This window comes from Camellia sinensis, chromosome 2 (genome assembly GCF_055761805.1).
Source record: "Camellia sinensis isolate YWXY chromosome 2, ASM5576180v1, whole genome shotgun sequence".
Taxonomy (NCBI): domain Eukaryota; kingdom Viridiplantae; phylum Streptophyta; class Magnoliopsida; order Ericales; family Theaceae; genus Camellia; species Camellia sinensis.
The window spans coordinates 158,449,883-158,473,915 of NC_138962.1; the positions used below are offsets into that span (position 1 = coordinate 158,449,883).

A 24,033-nucleotide genomic window follows, 5' to 3' on the forward strand; every position below is an offset into this window, starting at 1 on the left:
GAGATATTTTAATTTTTTTAACTCTTTTAGTTAAAAAATCACAAAGAAAACGAGATGGTTTGATTTGTATGCACTCACTATTAATCACCACACTATTCGGCAATGTGGTGTTATAGGGGCGCTGATCCAATCCTATGTCCACCCTTTCTAACTCCCTCTATTATCCCTCAGCCTGTTCTTACTTTTGCCTACCACTCTCTAGCCCTCCCCACACTGCATGGCCCTCCCCTGCTCCCTCTACCACAACCCCAACCCCCCTTCTCTGTCTCTATCTCCATATCTCTATGTTAAGGTTTGAGAAGGAGGAAAGGGAAAGGAGTAGGAGCTTTGGGAGGGAATGAAGGGTGGGAAAATGTTCGGAAGGAGGTAAGGGCATCGGAAGGGAAGATGGGGCATGGAAGGAAGAAATTTTTGTACGCCAATAGGATATCACGTGGCAGTACCTTCAACGAATCACAAATGTATACGCCCCATATTATTCTCCAAATACCTAACATAAATGTAGTAGATCCTACTATTAAAACCAATCATAATAGTAAAAGGTACCACATTGTATATACCCTATCCGCATATATAAATTCTTCCATTGAAGGTGTTGAGAAGGGAAGGAGATGAAGGGTTGAGGGTGATGGCAGCGCAAAGGAAAGGCGCAATAGAAGTGGCAATGGCTAGGTCAATACGGTTAAGATTGTAATTAATTGGAGTGTTAAAAAAAATAATAAAATTTTAAATTTAGAAATAGGTTGTCAACAATAATTTTGGAATGCTTTATAGTGGATTCCAATTTTACTACAATCTATGATCTCAACATATATATCAGCATCACATCCTTGCTATCATCATCATCAATTAGGTATCCCTATCTCTATTCCAAGATCTTTGCTTTCATCATCTATGAGGTACCTCTATCTCTATTCCAAACTCCCTCTGCCACATAATCATGGTTAGGAAAATAAAACAGAAAATCATTCTCTTTTACTGAACACAAGGAAAATAAAACAGAAAATCATTTTTTTTAGCTCAGTTGAGTTCAGTGGGTTCGGTTTCATTCAGTTAAACTCTCACACCTACTCCCTCTACCACATAATCAAAGTCAGACAGATTGTGTGATAAAATAAAAATAAAATTAAAAAGTGATTTAAAACACTGGAGTGATAGAGAATCCAGTATTCCCTGGTAGAATCTCATTGTTTTCTTCATCAACTACATATTTTCAGATTGCCACAAGCCAAAAACATTTCAATACAAACTCAACTGTAATGGACCAAACCCTTGAATCCTTGAGATGATTTTAATGGTGGAAGCACCGATATAAAACTAAATAAATAATTAACCACAATAATAATGACTACATCCAGTACATAAACAAAATCCCATACAAAAATTTTAGAGTAACTACTGCCATGTTATTTCATGACTACATCCAGTACATAAACAACCTAAGAATGGTGTCCCAACTCCTTTATATAAGAAACAAACTACAAATTATTTACACAATCACAGTAAAAGAGAATGCACCTCATCCTCTAGAATGCACCTCCCACTTGTTCATGTTTGGCACAACAAGATCAAACTGTTTCTCCAATTCTCCCCATTGCTGCCTTCACCTCTTCAATCTGGTCGCACAAAGCCTCATGCACAGAACTTTGAATTTGAGCAGGCACACCTTGGACAATTGGGTGCTAGCTCAGCATTGGACCATCCACCTTCTCTCTCCATCACCAAAGCCCTTGGCTAGCACTACAACATTTGATCACTAGAAAATTAGAGTTGTAGAGAGACAGAGAATAATGGGGGAAGATACAGACATGTAACATTTTGTTGATTTCTGAAAATGGCCACAAGAACAGTTACTTAAAAACAAGAGCAATTATGCCTGACTCAATTTATTATATCGAAAAGAACAAAAAAAACACAATGGGTTGGATTGTAAATTTCATAGCACAAACATGATCTTTTCAATTGCACATGTATGGTGGTGTTTGGGAAGTTTGGGACTTGGGTTTTTTTTTTTTTTTTTCACAAAAAGACAAACTTTTTGCAAAACCAAAAAAAACACATCCAAACAAAATATCACATCCAACCCCATAATTATTTCACTTTTTCTCTCACAAACATCACGTCCAACCACAAAAAAACTCAACTATCTTCCCAAACACAAATTTTTTTTTCACCAATAATATCCTACAACTAAAAAAACCTACATAAAAACTCACTTCCCAAACACTCACTATATGTGCTTACCCTTGTAGTATATTATAATTATACACACAGAGTGGAATGGAATGGTTGGATATAGGGGTGTGGGTGGTTTCCAGAAAACTTTGGCCATCTTCCGTCAGCTCTATAACGGGCTTCAGTGATGGGATGGTCACAGACTCACAGCCATGACGTCCAGTGGTAACACTAGCCACCAATTTACGCAACCTCCTCTCACCACCCCCACCTCTAGCAACTCACCAAACATGCTTCTTTATTTTTACATTAATTTATTTTCAAAACATTTGTGTACCACCAAACAGGATTTTTATTTTTGTTTTTCATAGAAAAAAACAAAAACAAAAACAAAAACAAAAACCTTATTTCCTGTTTTTGAAAACAAAAAACTGACAATGTAATAAAATGACACCTAAATGCTTATATGTTGTCCAACAATAGTTCGAAAAGAACAAATTAGCAACCCAGGTACAGACTAAGATTAAATAGAAATATATCCCTCTGAATGCCTAGTTTCAACCTGGCATGAAATCATGGTTCCTCTACCTCTGCAGTATAAGCTAGCAAAAGGGAGCACCAACTTTTCACAAATTTCATGCACAAATTCTGATTACTAAACATTTCATCACTGGGATATGGGAAGTACAACAGCAAAGCAGAAGAAAGCACCAAATAAATGAGGGTTAATTACACGGACCTCCCCTGAGGTATCTTACAATTACAGGACCTTCATTGTGGTTTCTAAAACGACAATTACCCCTGTCGGCTTGATGGCATTAACATTGCTACTAAATGACAAACATACCCTTCCATAAAAAATACTAAAAATTCCAAAATAAAACACTCATCTCTTATCATAGACATCACCGCACATAATCCCATCCCCCCATCTTCACTCACCTATCACTCTCTAAACTTCACTCCATGGTTCCACTCCCCAACAACCACCTCCACTCCATTCCATAAGTTCACATTGCAAAAACTGAGAAGGTAGAGCTCTGCTTCACATTTCAATGGCAAGGAGTGCACAGTAGCAGCTACTCTGAATCATTGAGGTGGGTTTGGGTCTCTACTCTCTCTACATCTTCCCCTAACCTCACCACCCCAGCCCCATCACTATTACCAACCAGCAATCCTCCCTTCCCCCTCCACCACCTCCATCAAAAGCCACCCACCACACCCCCTCCACTCAGTTCATGATGGCTTCGATAGCTTCCACCAAAGCTAGAGAAGAGTTATTTGGGCTGCACACCAGGTGTTTGATGAATTATTGCAACCATTTTCCTCACCTAAACCACGTGTTTGGCCTCTCTCTCTGTTTTTCTGTGCACGAGACGTTTGGCCTCCCACACAGTTGAGGTGGAGGGTGGTGTTGGAGTTGCTACACAACATATCAATATGGGTTTTGAAGATAACATATATATAGATGTATATATATGCCTCTGTGTATGTCCGAGCCACAAAGAAAAAAATTCAAAACAAAACTAAGGATATATATATATGTTGAATCTGATTAGTAAAGATAAATATTGAATATGATTGAAATTTAATCTAATTCGTAAATGTAAATCTTGAATATGATTGAATTTAAGTGTATATACAATTTTTGTAAAAAACAAACCACTTTGTATGATAACAAACCAATTAGGTAACTAGATCAAATTTTTCTTCAAATTATGTTGAATGGATTAACAGAATCCCGATGATGGAATCTTGCAATCTTAACTAGACAATTTTCTGTAAATGAAAGTTTGAAGAATCATTATGTTACACAAGAGAACCTAGCCCGGGATTTGATGACTGTCCGGCCTCTCTAGCTCTAGGCTTTTTGGTTCTAGGAGCCACGATCTGATTTTACTATCAAGGAACAGCTAGAGAATGAATAAGCAAGGCCACTATGAAGAAATCAATGTTAAATCAATGACCAATAGGCACTGAGGTTGATAGAACTATTTAAGGATGAAACATAACAAAGGAATATGAGGAAGTTAACAAAAATTAACTCAGGTTATGTTGAACACAGCAAAAAAAATAAAAAAATCTTGTGCCATGAACCGATGAAATCACAGAGAGAGAGAGAGAGAGAGAGAGAGAGAGAGAGAAAAGCCGACGATTTAAGTATTAAACATAGCACAAAAAAAATTGAAATGGTCAGAATAATTGCAAGTTATGTGAAACAAAGTGAAAAAAAAAATTGATTTTACTTCTTTTGGCATGAACTTGTGATAGCAAGAGTCAAAAAAATATATAGACTTCAGATTTAGTGTTCACATGATTAACAAAGAAAGACTTAGTTTTTTTTATAAATAAAAAAATAAAAAACTACTTTTGGCAGGAACCTGTGAGAGCCAAAAAAAATTCAGAATAAAAATTCAGAGTTATGCTACAGTGTTATAGAATTTAGATTTAGTACCCACAAATTTCAGTAAAAAAAAAATAAAAAAAGATTCAAGACAGAGCTTAAGTATGAACAATCTGTAAGACATGGAAGTATTTGGCAAGAATATGAACAACAAGCTTTTTGAACAAAATCACGGAAGTATTTCAAGAATAATCATCAATCAAGAATAAAATGACCATTAATCAGTGTGGAACAAACCCACATATGGATGTATGACCCCAAAAGAAAAAAACATTAAATCTAAAGCAAAATCAAGGGGTTAAGGTAAAGAAACCAATGAAAATACAGAGATTTACCTTAGTTTACACAAGAAATTGATAGAGATTGAGTTTTTAGAGGGTTTGGCAGATGGAGTTTGAGAGATATGGAGATTAGGGTTTACATAGACGAAGCAGAGAAAAGAACAGGAATAGAAGCAGTCGGTTTTGGGGCTTTTAAAATCTGCCCAGGTGGCCACCGGTCGACCGCCAAGTTGTCCTCCGGACAACTGGCTCGGTAAAAAATCTCCTGTGCTGCGGAGCTCCTGTGCTGGTTGCTTAAAAGTGGCTAGGGCTAATTTATGTGACGTACACAACGTATAAATGTATATGACAGGCCCAATAATTCAGCCAGAGGATTTAAGAGCATAACAAGTATGGTAGGTATATGTAACTCAATATGTATGGTAAGTGAAGGAAATGAATCTGCTAGTGTAGGAAACAAGTTTTGAAAGAAAATTAGGTAGCTGGATGAGTTTTAAGGACATAGATAAAAATCTGGAAATTTTTATGTGTTAAAAAAGCAACAAACAATACTTGAGTAAAAATGTATGAGTATTTTGAAAACATTCAACTGATATTTATGATTCCAAATTAATGCAATAGTATTCATTCCTCAATTTGAGTAAAACTTCAATTTTGCAATCTCAACAAAATCAATATGTAGAATTCAACGTTCCAAATTCGCCACGAATAAAATTAAAGCATGTCTTGCTTAGGGATTTTATGAAAATATCTGTCAATTGCTTGTCAGTGTTTACAAATTTAATAGCAATATCCCCTTTTTGAACATGATCTTTTAAAAATTGGTGTCAAATTTCAATATGTTTTGTTTCAGAGTGTTGAACCGGATTTTTGTTTAAGTTGATAGTACTAGTATTATCACATTTAATAGGGATATAATCATAATGTAAGTCAAAATCATCTAATTGTTGTTTTATCCATAGAACTTGGGCACAACAACTTCCGAAAGCTATGTATTCAGCTTCAGCCGTTGATAAAGCAACAGAATTTTACTTTTCCCTAAACCAAGATACTAATGAGTTATCAAAAAGTGACTAGTGCTAGCAGTTTTTCTATCAAGTTTGCATCCGGCAAAGTCGGCATCCGAGTAACCAATCATATCAAATAATACACCTCTAGGATAAAATAAATCCAAACCCAATTTAGGATTGTCGGTTAGATATTGAAAAATACATTTAACGACAGTGAGATGAAACTCTTTTGGACAAGATTGAAATCTTGCACATATGCAAACAACAAACACAATATCGGGTCTACTTGCAGTTAAGTAGAGAATTGAGCCAATCATACCTTGATATTTTGTTTGATCAATGGACTTATCCTTCTCATTTTTGTCTAGTTTATTGGAAGTATTCATTGGTGTTGTGGCTACTTTTGATTCATTCATACCAAACCTTTTAAGTAGTTCCTTTATGTACTTAGCTTGGTTGATAAGGATTCTTTCCTTACTTTGTTTGATATGAAGTCCAAGAAAATAATTTAACTCCCCCATCATGCTTATTTCAAATTCACCTTGCATAACTTGAGCAAATTTTTTACACAAAGATTCATTAGTTGCTCCAAAAATTATGTCATCAACATATATTTGCACAAGTAAGATATCATGATTTTTAGACTTAATAAAAAGCATAGTATCAATTTTTCCTCTTGAAAAAACATATAGAAGAAGTAGGTTTATATGAACAACAAATCCGAAGCTTATTTTGTTTTTCCACTTCTACTATGACAAGTTCATGCCAAAAGATGTAAAATCAATTTTTTTCACTTTGTTTCACATAACTTGCAATAATTCTAAACAATTCAATCTTTTTTGTGCTGTGTTTAATCCTTAAATCCTCAGCGCCTTTTTTTTTTTCCCCGCTAACTTCATCGTTTCATGGCACAAGAATTTTTTTTTATTGTGTTCAACATAACTTGAGTTAATTTTTGTCAACCTCCTCATATTCCTTTGTTATGTTTGGTAAATTTTTGGTAAATTTATCAAGTTGGTCCACCCATTGGTTAATTTTTTCCTCATATTCCTCATATTCCTTTGTTATCCTTGCCTTGTCTCTCTCTTTTACTTACACCTCAAGCACTCACACGAAGAAGAGGACAACTTCACCCTTGACTCTTATGTCAAAGGAAAATTTATTGAGTTTGATGTTCCCACTTTAGCACAAATCCTTGGGGTTGAGCTGGGTGATCAACAACATTACTTTCAAATTGATGAACAAATAGCTCAACGAGTTGGTTGTATTACTGAAGTTTATTCTACTATATGCACTGGCAAAACCACTGGCCCCCATTTGCTTGCCAAACACCTCAAACCCCATCTTCGCATTCTCCATAGATTTTTATTAGAAAATGTCACTCCTAAGGCTAGCCATTGTGATGTTCTGTTATACTGTTTTGAGGTTGGTCATCATATTGTCGCATACTCTCGTGACAAATCTTTACCTTTTGGAACCCTATTAACCAAAATTTTAGAACACTTCAACATCAGTTTTTCAAATGAGCATGACTCCAAAATAGCCTCTGACATAAGTGAATATACTATCAACCGGGTTAGAGAAAGTGATGTTTTGCATAGCAGCTTGCATGTTCTTGATGCACCTATAGAGGATCCTCAAGAACAGAATCCAAATAACATGCCACTACCGCAACAGCCTCCACCTCCTGCATATTGGACAGATTTTATGGCTATGGAACAATAGTGCCTTCAATGGGAACAACAAACGTCCACTCAACTGGTGGATTTCGAGCAAGCTCAACACTTTTTGATTCAACTCAGTGACTTGAACACCCGCATTGATCATATGGAGAACCGCGTTGATGGCATCTATCAACACTTCTATCCTCCACCTCCACCTCCACCTCCACCTGATGATACCTTGTGAACTCCATTTCTTATATTGCTTTTGATAATGTCACAGGGGAAGAAAATGCAGCGATCTTTTTTGTTTTGGTGATCTTTTCGCTTTTCCTTAGGAACATAAGACATAAATTTTCTAATTCTAGTAAGTTGTGAACAAGTAACTTTAATTAATCTAATTTATGTTCGCTTTTGCCTATACTGATCTCTATTGCTTTTGAGCTAACATTCTATTAAGCAAGCGTTCAAGGGGAGCATGACTTGAGGGGGAGCTTTCCTCATTTTATACAAATCAAAACATCTTGGTATGTCATCATCAAAAAGGGGGAGATTGTTAGATATTATATACTTTTATGATGTTTATTTAAATGTTTTGATTTATCTTCAAATGATTTTGAAAACATGATTAATAGACTTAACCATCTCATTTCATTCCTCATACTAATCATGTGTCAGAAGATCAAAATGACCACTAATTGGATGATCTGAATCTTTTTGTTACTAATTGATTATGTTTGAGCCTGTGTAAGATGATTCATATATTAAAATTAATCTGTCATTAATCCAATCTCATTGTTTTTGAGATCAAATATGAGCTTAAACAGATGGTGAATGAAGCACGGAACAACAGCAGAACACAGTAGCCAAGCCCACAAGGGGCCGGACGTCCGAGCAGACGACCGACCATGGCATTTTGGCCCAGTTTTGCTTCTGTTCAATTTTGCTTCGCTCTAGACGTCAGACAGGCAATATGCTCGATGACCACGGTAGTCGCCCTTCACGATCGAGATATGACCGGACATCCGAGCGAACATCCCGGCGGACATCCCTCAAGAACAAAACTTCACTCAGGACATCCGGGTGGACGTCCCTCTGTTCAAAGCAGCATCTATCAGAAGATGTTGTATGTTGGTTTTTGGCTCAGTGACCTATCATTCAATGGACAAAACACACTTGGGTGACAGAGATACTCTGAGAAATTAATTATATATCATCCTCAGCCATCACCAACCCATCATTCAACGAGAAAAAAGAATGGGCTCTGTTAAATTTAACAGAGCTCTCAAACTCTGTATATAACAGAGCTCTGAGCACTATTGCAAAGCACAAGAAGATACAACGTGCAAAACATTTTTTTCATTCTTCGTCAATCACATCTTTCTTCATCTTTTGAAGTGTTCATCTATATTTCCTCTTTCCTCAAAAATTATCTTGAGTTTTATCTTTAAGCCCATTTACCTGTGAGAGGTCCCTTTACTGATATAACTCAAAACTTCAATCTTTGTAATATTTCTTGAGAGAGTTTCATTACAGCTTTCCTTGAAAGCAAAAACACCATATCAATTTGTAAGAATGTAGTACACACAGTGTTCTTGAAACCTTGAGAGTGATTGAGAATCATCTGAGGATTTCAAGGCTCTAAAGGCTTGTAAAGCCTGTGTAAATTTTGTGGAGGATTGCTCTATTTTTGAAGAGGTTGTTAGTAGCCCTGTGAAGCTAGAGAAATAGTGAAAAATCTCAAGTGAAGCTTGAGGAGTGGATGTAGGCTTGGTTAAAGCTGAACTACTATAAATCTATTTGTCTTCACTTCCCTTATCTCTTTACATTTCATTTACTGCTATAGTTGATACTTTTATCTGTTGTTGAGTTCATCTCAAGTTCTTCACCTTTGTACTATAGCCAACTAATATTTTATTAAAAATTCATTTTCCATGACTATCTGATATTATTGTGTTAATCATCTAGTCTTCATTTACTTATCAAATATAATATTTCAAATATATTCATTGCCATAATCTACTTCTTCTTACCATCTGATATACTTCCTATATTTGTTGTTCTTGTTTAAATTTTTATTAGGTAATTGTTAGCATTTGAATTGTAGAAACTAATTCACCCTCCCCCCTAACCCTCCCCTCTAACCCTCCCCTCTCTTAGGTTGTCTTTTGGGTAACAATTGGTATCAGAGCCTAGACTCTTGTAGGTTGTCTTTCGGGTAACAATTGGTATCAGAGCCTAAACTCTTGTATAAGACTTAACCATCTTTGAGTTTTGATCTATGGCAACCACTGTAGAAGGGCAAGCAACAAATAGACCACCTTTGTTTGATGGTAATAACTATGGCCATTGGAAAGAAAAGATGACCTCATATCTTCAAGCCACAGATTATGCCCTATGGATCATTGTCACTAAAGGCCCTAAAATTCTGACCAAATTAGTAGACAATATTAGCATAACTAAAACCGAAAAAGAGTGACAAAAAAGATCATAGACTATTACAAGCAAATGCTAAGGCCAAACTCACCCTTATTTGTGGATTAGATTCCAAAGAATACAACAGAATTTCTGATTGTAACACTGCCAAAGAAATTTGGGACAAACTTGAAGTTACTTATGAAGAAACCAAGTTAAAGAATCTCATATTGACATGCTTGTTCATAGTTATGAATTATTTAAGATGAAATCTGATAAATCTATTTCAAGCATGTTTACTAGTTTTACTGAAATTGTAAATTCTTTGAAATCACTTGGAAAAACTTATACTAACAGTGAGTTAGTGAGAAAATTCTTAGGTGTCTACCAAAGAATTAGGAAGCAAAAGTCGCTGCCATTATAGAAGCAAAGAACCTCTCCACACCAGGATTGGATGAGCTCATGGGTTCTCTTATGACTCATGAAATCACCATGAAAGGACATGAAGATGATGAGGGTAAAAACAAAAAAGGAATTGCATTCAAAGCCTCATCCCATGAAGTAGAAAATGAAGACTCTAGTGAAGATTTAGTAGAAATCTCAAAAAGTACTGCAAGAAAAGCAATCATGGAGGAAGAAGACCTTTTAAGAAAGAGTACACCAAAGATGACATCCAAAAAAAAGAAGCTATTATTTGCTATAAGTGTAAAAATCGAGGACACATCAAGACAGATTGTCCAAAATTGAAGAAACATAAAAAAGATTACAAAACAAACAAGATGGATATGGTAGCAGCTTGGGGAGAAAGTGATGATGATAGTTCAAATTAGTGTTATTAAAGGTGATAGGCGCACCAAGGCGCCAAGGTCTCCTGGGGCCTAGGCTCAAGGTGCAAGGTAAGGCGCAGGCTTCACCGAATTAAGGAGCACTTTGTATCGAAAAAAATATATAATTTAATATAAGTAAACAATTTAGGGTTCAACATAAATAAAATGAAATGTTAAATATTTAATATTTTTTAGAGATTAGGAATTAGGCTAATTTTTCTTTTATCATTAATTTGGGGTTGAATGCCCAATGTATTGGCATCTGTAATCAGAGTAGGGATCTTCTATAGTTACACCATATTAAATCAATGGTCAAATTTTAAACAAAACCAATTAAAGCAACAATAAAAAAAGCCCTCAAGACACAAGCCTTAGGCCAGTCAAGTGCTATCGAAGTCGCCTGGCTTGAAACACTACAAAGCGCAAACCTTGGGCCTAGACGGGACTTGGGCCTAGGCGCACGACTAGGCGCACCTTATCGAAGTCACCTAGCCTGGAACACTACAAGGCCCAAACCTTGGGCCTGGATGAGACTTGGGCCTAGGCGCACGCCTAGGCGGCCTTCAATAACACTAAAATGAATATCCACTTCTATATGTTTTGTGCTCTCATGGAGAACTGAATCTGAAGCTAACATAATTACAGACTTATTGTCACAGAACAAAAGAGATGAGATATTCTCCTTAAAGCCCAATTCTGCAAGAATAGATTTGACCCACAATATCTCACAAGTACCACGTGCCATAGCACAGTATTCAACCTCAGCGGAAGATCTAGAAACAACTACATGTTTCTTACTCTTCCATGATATAAGATGATTGCCATAGAAGGTACACAATCCAAAGGTAAAGCGTCGGTCAGTTTTGGAGCCAGCATAATCAGCATAAGTGAAACAAGACAACCCAGACTGCAAGCCTGCGGAGAAGAATAGCCCTAAACTAGGAGTAGTCTTCAAATATCACAATGTTAAGTTTTTGTTATTGGCAATCCCGTTTGACAAAACTTATTTCAGTTGTAATTTTATTCGATCTTTTATTTCAGTGAGGCCATGAAATTTAGATGCGAATCCAACCCAAATTGTGCCTAGACAGAGGAGTTTGTGATCTTAATCCTCTCATGTTTGCCACTTCGTTGACTAAGTACAGGGATACCGCTTGAGCGGTGAAATGTGCGCTCGAGTGGTCTGCGCGATCATGTTTTCTATAAAGTGCGTTGTTCGTTATTTTTGGGGTTTGGGCGGTCTAAATTTTTATAGAGAAAGAAAAAACAAAGTTTTTATATTGAAGACTATTTTATATGAGTTTCCTTGGTGTATAGAAGGTGATCGTTTGATCAACGAACTCCAGATTGTCGAACATCAAGGGTTGGTATTATTGTTTCGTTTACAAAAGAGAGAGTTGTTCTTTGGTGGATTCCAAGGAACTTGAGCCTAAAGCTTTGGTGGATTCCGGAGCGGCTCATCATCATGGATTCGACATCAGCGTTGTAGATTCAACGTTAAACAAGACAATTCCGAGGTGAAGACAGTAGTGGAAGAGGCACATTTGGGTCGGTTCAATTCGGACATAGATTCACTAGGTAATTGAGAGAGTACACTAGTGTAATTCCTTTTTATCTTCTTAGTGGATTGTTTTGTTACTTTGGCCCGTGATTTTTTTTATCACAATTGGAGGCGCTCCAATTGTGATTTTTCCACTATAAATCGTTGTGTCAGTTTGTCTTTGATTCTTTGATTGTTTGATTAGGATTGTCATTCGTTATTTAAAATTGAAACAAAATCACAAATCAATATCTTGGGGTTTTTTATATTTTTCACGCGGGATATGATAAACTACATCAAGATGAGCTGTATGAGGTGCATGCATAAACTGACTCACAACACTTACAGCAAATGTCAAGTCTGGTCTAGTGTTGATCAGATAAATCAATCAACCCACTAAACGCTGATACATACCCAAATCACTTAATAACTCACCAATAAGCTTTAGATTAGGATCCATAAGAGCAGAGGTACGTTTACAACCCATCACACCGGTATCTTGAAGAAGACCCAAGGTATACTTCCTTTGAGACAAGGAAATCCCTTGGCGAGAATGAGCAATCCCAATACCAAGAAAGTACTTGAGAGGACCTAGATCTTTGACATTAAAAACATGGCTACGATCCTTTTTAACTTGAGCAATTCATGTAGCATCATCACCAATAAGAATAATATCATCAACATTGACAAGCAAAATGATGCACCGTCCATTCGCTTGTCGCCTAATGAAGCAGGTATGATCAGAGTGACATTAAATGAAACCCATAGACAAGATAACCTTGCTGAACCAACTAAACCAAGCTCGAGGAGACTATTTCAAACCATACATAGATTTGCGAAGACGACACTTTCCAAGCATACTCCCCCTCAACTCGAAAACCGGGTGGAGGATCCATAAAGATAGTCTCAAGTAATTTCCCATGTAGAATAGCATTTTTGACATCAAGTTGATGAAGAGGCCAAGAATGATCAGCTGCTAAGGAAACAAGAAGTCGAACAGAGGTCAACTTTGCCATTGGTGCAAATGTAGCTCCAAAATCTTGGCCACGGACTTGGGTGTAGCCCTTGGCAACCAAACGAGCTTTATAGCAATCCACAGACCCATCAACAAGATACTTACTAGTGAATACCCATTTACACCTAACCGTCTTGGCAGAAGGAGGCAACGAAACAAGCTCCCATGTCTGATTGTGTTCTAACGCATCCATTTCAGCCTGCATAGCTGCCACCCACTTGGGATTTTGGAGGACCTCAAAGACAGAGCGAGGGATGGAGACAAACTCAAGTTTGCCTAAAAAAGAGCGATAAGAACCTGTAAGACCATCATAAGAGAGATACTGGGAAATAGGATAATTATTACTACAAAGCCAACCATAATGGGATGGGGGGCGACGCTCTGTGTCGAGATACTAAGAGAAACGAGTAGGTGCAATATGAGAAAGCGACTTACCTGACCTGAGAGGAGAAGAAGAGGTTGGCGCGGGCCAAAGGCGACTGGTGTAAACCTACAGAGGCAGGTCAGATGGAAGAGATGGAAAAGGGCCAAGAGCAAGGTAATTATTCTAAGTGTTGGAGATATCTGTATCAAAGAAGGGAATAAGACGAGTAGAATGAACAGCAAAGGAATGTTAGTACCAAAAAACAGCAAATCCTCACAAAAAGTAACATCTAAAGAATTATAAAAATGCCGAGACACTAGATCATAACACCAATACCCTTTAGATAAAAAGGAATACCCCAGAAAAATGCAACGAATAGATAGCAGTAAGAACAGCCATATGCCAGTAACTTGGGAACATTCATACCACGAAGAAGACACCGAACCATAGACATAATATGGCGATTTTTACGTTCAGCCACCCCATTTTGTTTAGGTGTACGAGGACAAGTGAGCTGCGGGAGAATACCCACTTGATTAAGGTGGAAGCGAAAAGCATTTGAGATGTACCCCCCCCCCCCCACATTATCAGAGCGAATATTCCGAACAACAGACTTAAATTGGGTCATTTGTAGAAACTGAACAAAAATGGGGAAAACCTCGTATTTACACCGAATAAGATAAACCCATGTACATCGAGTGTGGTCATCAATAAAAGTTACATAATATCTATAGCCGAACAAAGCAAGTACAAAAGATGGACCCCAAACATCAGAATAAATGAGATCAAAAGCACACGACGCACTAGTCATGTGAGGAATATAATTATGACGTGTATGTTTAGCCAACTCACAAACCACACAATGAAAATGAGAATCGTTACAAGCCTTATTTAAAGACGAAAAAAGTAAATATAAATATTGAAAGTTTGCATGACCTAAACGGGCATGCCATAAGGCTAAAGTTTGACTAGAAAAAACACAAGACACTAAAGCAGGCAAAACAGACGCCTGTAAACTAGATAAAGGAGATGGTGGTGGCAAAGGAGGTGGGTCCCTGAAGTAAGACAGCCCATTGCGCTCATATCCACTGCCAAAAATCCTCTTTGAATTCAGGTCCTGTAAAACACAAGAAGTGGGTAAGAAGATGACGGTACAATTAAAAGTTTTGGCAAGACCACTAACAGATAACATATTATAGGCAAATTTAGGAACATAAAGAACATATGAGAGAGATATATGGGTCAGAAGAGAGAGAGCCATCAGCAAGACAGATAGTTTGATCCATAGTAAGGGGGACCGAAGAAGAAAGAAAAGAAAACTCACTAGTCATATGATCATTAGCCCCCAGGTCCAGAACCCATGTGGGACGAGCAGACCAAACATGGAAAGTAGTAAAAGTACCTGTGGCAAGGGTAGTTGTGGATGGGCCCGACTGATGAGTAGTGAGAGAGCCAAGATGGGCTTGAAGCTGACCAATCTGAGTCTGAAGAAGATGTGGGTCGGGAACACTAGATGGCACTGTAGCAGGTACTGATTCCACAATAGCCGCAGTGCAAGTGGTACCATGATTCTGAGCAAACCGTTGCTTCAACTCAGGGTGAAGCTTGAAACAACAGGCCTTAATATGGCCAGTTACCCCACAATGGTGACAACTAATCTTCCCGAAAGAACTGCAGAAACCAAAGCTAGTAGCAAGGGCCATCTGATCGGGAACAAGAGAAGGCTCTAGGATGGTAGTGAAAGCAGACTGAACCAACAGCAACAATGCTCGTCACTATCAATAGTAGAAAAGGCCTCATATAAAGATGGCATAGGTAAGGTGTTCAAAATCTGAATTCAAAGAGACGCAAATTCAGGTTTTAAACCCATAAGAAACTGGTAAGTATGCTGTCAGTCCAAACGTTTAGAGACAATAGGTGCGGCCTCCACTGGAAAGTCGCTCAAGGGCTCATATTGAGTCAATTCCTCCCGCCGAGCCAGCAAATACCCAAAGAACTTTGCAACCGAGAGTCCCAAAGCTGTCTGAGAAACATGTGAGATATCCTGATAAAGCTCAAATATGCGAGCATCATTATGAGCATGAGCATACATCTGAGTAAGAGCCTTCCATAGACAGGGAACTATGTCACAATACATGAACATGTGATAAATCCAATCTTCCATATAGTTGAACATCCAGCCTAAGATAATACAATTATCAATATCCCACTGTACACTCTTAGGATCATCATCAGGAGGCTGGGCTTCAATCATAAGGAGCCAATGAGACTTGCCTTTGCCCCCCAAACACAATTTGAGGGAATGACTCCATGCAGCAAAATTCTTCCAATTCAACAAGAGACTAGTAATACAATGAGCTGAAGCTTGTTGAGAGAGGGAAAATCAAACCCAATCAATTTACCAAGAATAAGAGATGCATCAATCCCACTAGAAACGGTGGAGTCAGTCATGATAACAATTGTTAGAATAGTAAAGAGGGGAAATAATATGTATTGTATTGAATGATAGAAGGCCTGTATATATAGGCTGAGAAAGAGTATCCTGTTAAAAATCTAACTATGAGAAAGAGTATCTTATAAGAGACCTAACTATGGCAATACCTAATATATCTAGGAAATCAATACCTAATATATGTAGGAATATATATCATATATACATTAACATCCCCCCTCAAACTCAAGGAGGATAAGCATCTTGAGTTTGGAGAGAAAAACTAAAACATGAAATAAAACTAAATAAAATAAAAGGCAAATAAATTGCAAAATCTGAACGGGAGCGCAAGGGCGCTTGAAATAGATCAGAGGCCGAAACTAAAGCCAAGAGATAGTTTATGGTCATGTCGGACCATTGTAGGAACTGGCTGAAACTAATGCCAGGATAGTTTAAGGTCATGTCGAACTAATGTCGAGAGACTGTTTATGGTCATGTTGGACCGTTATAGCAGCTACCCAGAATCATTGTTGGGACAGTTTGAAGGGGTCATGCCGGACCGATGTAAGAGCTAACCGGAATCAATGTCGGGATAGTTTAAAGGGGTCATGCCGAACCAATGTAAGAGCTAACCAGAAAAATAATTATTTTGCTTATTAGAAAGTGTGCTATACAATATTAAATCAGTGATTGACACAATCACAGATTATATACATAATACTAAATATAAAAAGATTCTATATACTTTAATTTCTATATTCAACACCCCCCCTCAAGCTGGTTTGAAGATATTCAACAATCGCAGCTTGCCAATGGATGACTAGAAGCCGAAAAACACTCAACGGCTAGTTCAAATAAATGCTACCGAACAAATCTGGTAATCCACTAAATAAAAAAAAGTCGAAAAGTGCTTAATATATCAGCACCACACCCTAGAAAGGAGGAAAAAATAGGGACTGAACTGTCCTAAAAGAACTGCCAAAGCGTCTATGGCTAGGAAATACTCTAGTCGGCAACCAACAAGACCCTGGTCGACATTAGAGGCCAGAGCTAATGCCAGCAAATAATTTATGGTCATGTTGGACCGTTACAGGAGCTAACCGGAATCAATGTCGGGACAGTTTGAAAGGGTCATGCCGGACCGATGTAAGAGCCAATCGGAATCAATGTCGGGACAGTTTACAGGGGTCATACTGGACCAATGTAAGAGCTAACCGGAATCAATGTCGGGACAGTTTACGGGTATTTTTTTTTTTTTAAAATAAGGAAACAATAACTTTTCTGAGTTGACGGCGGAACCCTACGCTTTTTGACGCCGTTCGCTGCTTTTCCGGTGATCAATTTTTTTGGAAGAACTTGTTTGCTTTGCTTTCGCTTTTGCGTTTCCGTTTCCTTGCGATTCTTTTCCTTCTCGTCCCTTGAAGATGATGAGCAAGTGAACGTGATCGATCACCAAAACTTGTTTTTTAAATCAGAACACTTCTTTACTTTTTATACATAAAAAATTAACTTTTTAACATCATCCCAAAACATCACACTCCCACAAGGATTATACATGGCAATGGACCGCAGAACCTATTAATATCTTCATAGCTAAAGAAGCAAAATCATCAATGGTGATTGGAACAAAGGCACAGGAGCTTAAATTACAACCCAGAGGACATAGGGTTCAAAGTTCTGGTAAATCCATTAAGGGCATAGCCCTAGACATCTGACCAATCCTTGCCGATAGGGCAAGAAGGTCTTCTTCTTCATCTCCTCCGCCTGTGCTCTATTCGCACTGTAATGCAACTCGTGAGCCGACGGCGGAACCCTACGCTTTTCGATGCCGTTCGTTGGTTTTCCGGTGATCGGTTTTTTTGGGAGAACTCGTTTGCTTCGCTTTTGCTTTTGCGTTTCCTTGCGATTCTTTTCCTTCTCGTCCCTTGAAGATGATGAGCAAGTGAACGTGATCGATGACCAGAACTTCTTTTTGTTGCCTCTACCTTCGCTTTTGCTTCTGTACAATAGATCCTTGAAGAATATCCACTTCTTCGAGTTCCTTCCAGACGATGAAGACCTCGAAGACGAAGCAGAGCCCAACGGTGTTGTATCGATCGACGAAGTTTCAACTTCTTTGTTCTCAAAATAATCCAACTCCAGAATGCGATGATGATGAGAGGCCTCATTTTCTTCGTGTTCTTGCCATTGGAACTGTGCTGTTCGTTGTGGTGACATCGACCGGATCTGACTGTTCAAGAACAACTCGTCGGCCGAACTCGTATCACTCGGTGAGAACCCAGAAGAAAATTCGAACTCGAACAAGCCAGACTCAGCGTCGTTGGTGTCGCCATTGTTGGAGGAGTGAAGGTTGATGTTTGGTTCGCCATTGTTACGGTTTGAAAAGAGGATTATCTGTATCTAATTTTCCGTCTGAGAGAGAGAGTTGGGGTGGGCTTAGAGAGACTCATTCACAAAGCTCTCTGTCTAATTATTGTGTGTCCAACAAGCCAGTCAAACTCGTTTCAGTCCCTAAACCCACCCCAACTCTCTCACAAACGGAAAAACCCCACCACCTTCAATGTACTCAACTTTTTACTCTTTATTTTTTGTTTTTTTTTTTCCTCTTATCATTCACTGACATGTGTCAGTGGGGATTGTGGTTGTGGGGGTCCTTTATGATTTCTGCTCTCGAACTCACACCAATAATCCTCTTTTCAAACCGTAACAATGGCGAACCAAACGTCAACCTTCACTCCTCCAACAATGGCGACACCAACGACGCTGAGTCTGGCTCGTTCGAGTTCGAATTTTCTTCTGGGTTCTCACCGAGTGATATGAGTTCGGCCGACGAGTTGTTCTTGAAAGGTCAGATTCGGTCGATGTCACCACAACGAACAACACAGTTCCAATGGCAAGAACACGAAGAAAATGAAGCCTCTCATCATCATCGCATTCTGGGGTTGGATGATTCTGAGAACAAAGAAGCTGAAACTCCGTCGATCGATACAACACCGTTAGGCTCTGCTTTGTCTTCAAGGTCTTCATCGTCTGAAAGGAACTCGAAGAAGTAGATATTCTTCAAGGATCTATTGTACAGAAGCAGAAGCGAAGGTAGAGGCAACAAAAAGAAGTTCTGGTCATCGATCACGTTCACTTGCTCATCATCTTCAAGGGACGAGAAGGAAAAGAATCGCAAGGAAACAGAAACGCAAAAGCAAAAGCGAAGCAAACAAATTCTCCCAAAAAAACCGATCGCCGGAAAACCAGTGAACGGCGTCGAAAAGCGTAGGGTTCTGCCGTCGGCTCACGAGTTGCATTACACTGCGAATAGAGCACAGGCGGAGGAGATGAAGAAGAAGACTTTGCCCTACCGGCAAGGACTGGTCGGATGTCTAGGGCTGTGCCCTTAATGAATTTACTAGAACTTTGAACCCTGTGTCCTCTGGGTTGTAATTTAAGCTCCTGTGCCTTTGTTCTAATCACCATTGATGATTTTGCTTTTTTAGCTATGAAGATATTATTAGGTTCTGCGATACATGGCGATCCATTGCCATGTATAATCCTTGTGGGAGTGTGATGTTTTGGGATGATGTTAAAAAGTTGATTTTTTATTTTTTTTATATATAAAATGTAAAGAAGTGTTCTGATTTAAAAAAGTTAAAAAAATTAAAAAGTTAATCTTTCCAAATTACCTCAGAGTCTCTCTCAGTCATGTAATATTTTATTATAAAGTAAATTATTAAATTAAGTTTGCTATTCATCCTAAAAGTGTTTAATTATGATTTTTTTAATATAATTTCTTATTTTTTAAATATGACAACGGAATAGGTTGAGGTCCGACGAGCGGCCAAGGCAAGGCAAGGCTGCGGCCTGCCGGTAAGGCGAAGAACACCAAGAGTTTAACCTATAGCTTTGATACCATGTTAGAATAGTAGAGAGAAGGGAAATAATATGTATTGTATTGAATGATAGAAGGCTTGTATATATAGGCTGAGAAAGAGTACCCTACTAGAAATCTAACTATGAGAAAGAGTATCCTATAAGAAACCTAACTATGGCAATACCTAATATATCTAGGAAATCAATACCTAATATATGTAGGAATATATACCATATATACATTAACAACAATCACAGCGAAGCAAACAACCGGCCAAATCACAGCAAAGGCCGGGAAAAAAAACGACGTACTATAAACGCTACCGAATACACCGGTAGCCGAACACAACAGAAAAACAATCTAAAAAGTGCTAACCACATCAGCACACGAACCCTGTAAGGGTAAAGAGAGAAGAAAAAAACACCCCGAAAAGGAAGCCGCACTAGACCCAAGGCAGGGAGGGTCTAGTCAGCACCTAAGGAAGCTGCGACAGTGAGGAAGAGGGACTACCGAGGGGCTGGGAAGGAAGAGGAAGGGCTGTCAGGGCTTGAGAAAGAAGAAGAAGGGCTTTCGGCTTCAAATGATGCAGTAGCCAACTTGTGTCTCATGGCTCTAGGAGAAGAAGAATCCACTCAAGATGAGATAACTTTTAATTATCAAGAACTTGAGAGTGCTTTTAATGAATTACGTGATGAGTTTAGAAAAGTATGTACTAAAAATAATGTGTTCAAGAAATTAGTAGCATCCTCATCTAACAATGTAGATGAATTGAAGAAAGAAAACCTTGTTTTGAAAAATGACCTTAGCACTATTTCTAATGAGAAAATTGTCTTAAAAAACAGCGTTGATGATTTAAATAAAACTCTTGAAAATTTTGTAAAAGGAAGAGATAACCTCAATAAGTTTCTTGGTAATCAAAGATGTATTTTTGATAAAGCCGGTATTGGCTATGATCCCATTAAGAAACAAAAGAACCTCAAAACAATTTTTGAAAAAACACTTCCTATGACACACCCTCATATTACTTGTCATTATTGTAGGAAAAAATGTCATTATATCTCTACTTGTCCATTCAATAAGAATATGAACATGGGAACTAAAAATATTTAGGTGGTAAAAGGAACTAACAATACCAACCAAAAAGGACCCAAGAAATCATGGGTACCAAAATCCAACATTTGATTATCTTATTGTAGGTATGCCTTAAGTCCAAAGCAAAAGACAGAAGATGGTACCTTAATAGTGGATACTCTAGACACACGACCGGAGAAAAATCATTCTTCACTACTCTATGATCCAAAGATGGAGGATTTGTCACTTTCGGAGACAACAAAAAGGAAAAAATTATTGGCATTGGTAGCATCGGTATCTCTCCTAACCCTTCTATTGAAAATGCTCTCCTTATAGATGGACTTAAGTATAATTTACTTAGTATTAGTCAATTATTTGATAATGGTAATTGAGTTATTTTTGATAAATCACATTGTACAATTAAAAGCACAATTGGTCACAAAATACTATTTGTTGGTAATCGCCTTGATAATGTCTATGTTTTTCATCTCAATGATCTCTATGCTAGTGATGTCAAATGTTTTTATGTTATTAGTGATAGTAGTTGGTTATGGGATAGAAGACTTGGTCATGCTCAATTGCTAAACTTTTGAGAAAGGATTTGGTCGTTGAACTTCTAAAAATTAAATTCGAAAAAGATCGACTTTGTGGTGCTTGTCAACAAGGAAAGCAAACCAAAACATCTTTTAAATCAAAATCTCGTATTTCCACTATTATACCTTTACAATTGTTGCATATGAATTTATTTGGTCCCTCAAGAACATCTAGACTTGGTGGTAAACATTATTGTCTTGTTGTTGTTAACGATTTTTCAGGATTTACATGGGTTATGTTTTTAGCACACAAAGATAAGACATTTTCTTCTTTCACTAAACTTTGTCAGAAAATTCAAAATGAAAAAGGTTTTCTTATTATTAATATTCGAACCGACTATGATAGAAAACTTGAAAATGAAAATTTTGAATTATTTTGTGATGAGTGGTATTGGACATAATTTTTCAACACCTAGAACCCCTCAACAAAATGGTGTTGTAAAAAGAAAGAATAGAACCTTAGAAAAAATGAGCAGAACAATGCTTTGCGAAAGCACATTATATGATCAGGAAATCAAAATGATGGTTGATGGACACATACCAGGGAAACAAACTTGCATTAAAGATGCCTCCTGCTCAGAATGTTACCTGATTCATCCACAAAAAATGGGGGGAAAGAAAGAAAAAAAAAAACCAAAAACAAAAAACAAAAGGTAAATGTAAGGATTATTACAATAGAGTTTAGGTTAATGATCAATAACTAGATGTAATTTAGGAGATCATATTTTGAATTTAATGGACTGTCAATTGAAATAATAAAATTTGCTAACTAGGTCCAAATGTCTATGAATTTGGTAATCAATATTTTGCAGACCACATACATATCCAAATCCCACTCTTTTTTAGTTGTTCTAACCACATAACAACTCATAAACTGGATCTACTTTTTACTTCAAATCCCATTTCCACAATTATTATTAGAATGAACCCAATTGTGAAAACATAAAGAAATACCTAGTCCTGCGAAAGATTCAAGAAAGACTTGTTTCAATTGCAAGACACCAACAAACAAACAAACAAACAAACAAACTTATATTATATAAATAAAAATCAACATTTAACATCAAACCCTCCATCTACTCCGAAAACACTTCCTACTACAACCTTGAAACACAAAAAAAATAAATACACTACCCATGTCTTTGACGACAAACAGTATATTACCCACTATTCAGTAACTAGAGAGAGAGAGAGAGAGAGAGAGAGAGAACCATCTTTTGACGAGCTGCATTTTGCGGTGGTAACTTGTGTCGGCAGCTCTATTTAGGGTTTTGATGAGTACCGTTAGCTTGTAGATTCTGAGACAGAGACAGTTTTATATATGAAAACTTTCGCTGATTGTGATTAATTTCACTATTTTTTATTTATAATAGTTTTCCTTAATATTTATAATAATTTTAGAAACATGATATTATTATTGTGATTAATTTCTCTATTTTTTATTTATAATAGTTTTCCTTAATATTTATAATAATTTTAGAAACATGATATTACTACATTATATAGTGTTTTATAAGAGGTGCTCATGGCATAGATCAAAGGCCTTTTTTTGTTTCGGTCCATAAGAACATTTCTTTTCTTTTTTTTTGTTTGGGTACACAAGGATGTGCCTTTGAATTTGTTTGGATTCATGTACCTAGTTTTATATAGGGAATTTTTTTTTTTTTTTTTTTTAGGATCCCTAGTATTAAGATTTTATAGCATAAAACATCTAATATTTTTATAATTTCACTATTTTTTATTTATAATATTTTTCATTAATATTTATAATAATTTTAGAAACATGATATTACTACATTATATAGTGTTTTACAAGAGGTGTTCATGCCATAGATCAAAGGCCTTTTTTGTTTAGGTCCATAAGAACATTTCTTTTTTTGTTTGGGTACGCAAGGATGTGCCTTTGAATATGTTTGGATTCATGTGTGTTATTTGTTGAACTCTAACTTATTATTGTATAAAAGACTTGATAGAAATTTTATTTTTTAGTTAATTCTATTAAATAAAAAATTATGATAAAGGAAGTATTTATAATTTCACAAACCACAGGGACAATATGTATTTTCAGCAAATTTCAAGATATGTATTTATAATTTCTCTATTTTTTTTATGTCATATGACAGCTAACGTGGTATTTTCTGTCTAATTTTGAATATAAGTTAATATAAGTTATCTTTAGGAATGAATTGAAAAAAACTTAACGTAAAGAACCAAAGTGGGAGGAAAAAAAAAATTCAAGAGTCAAAGTGAGAAAGTGACTAACGAAAGGGGACAAAGTGTAATTTGCCCACAGATTTATTATTATAAATTTAAATTAACAATTGAATGCATAATATAAAAACATCCCTCCCCGCCTTATTGTTAAAGGATGTAAATGGTTTGGT

At 37.0% G+C, this 24,033-nt stretch overlaps 1 long non-coding RNA gene across 1 annotated transcript; it reads right to left on the reverse strand.

Annotated features, from left to right (window-relative positions):
• Positions 1–1,312: 1,312 nt before the first annotated feature.
• Positions 1,313–22,997, reverse strand: LOC145820416 (uncharacterized). The gene is made up of 3 exons (XR_014361925.1): positions 22,861–22,997; positions 22,191–22,237; positions 1,313–1,740 (listed from the first exon to the last, which is right to left on the reverse strand). It is a non-coding gene; the product is annotated as an uncharacterized LOC145820416 (long non-coding RNA).
• Positions 22,998–24,033: the final 1,036 nt, after the last annotated feature.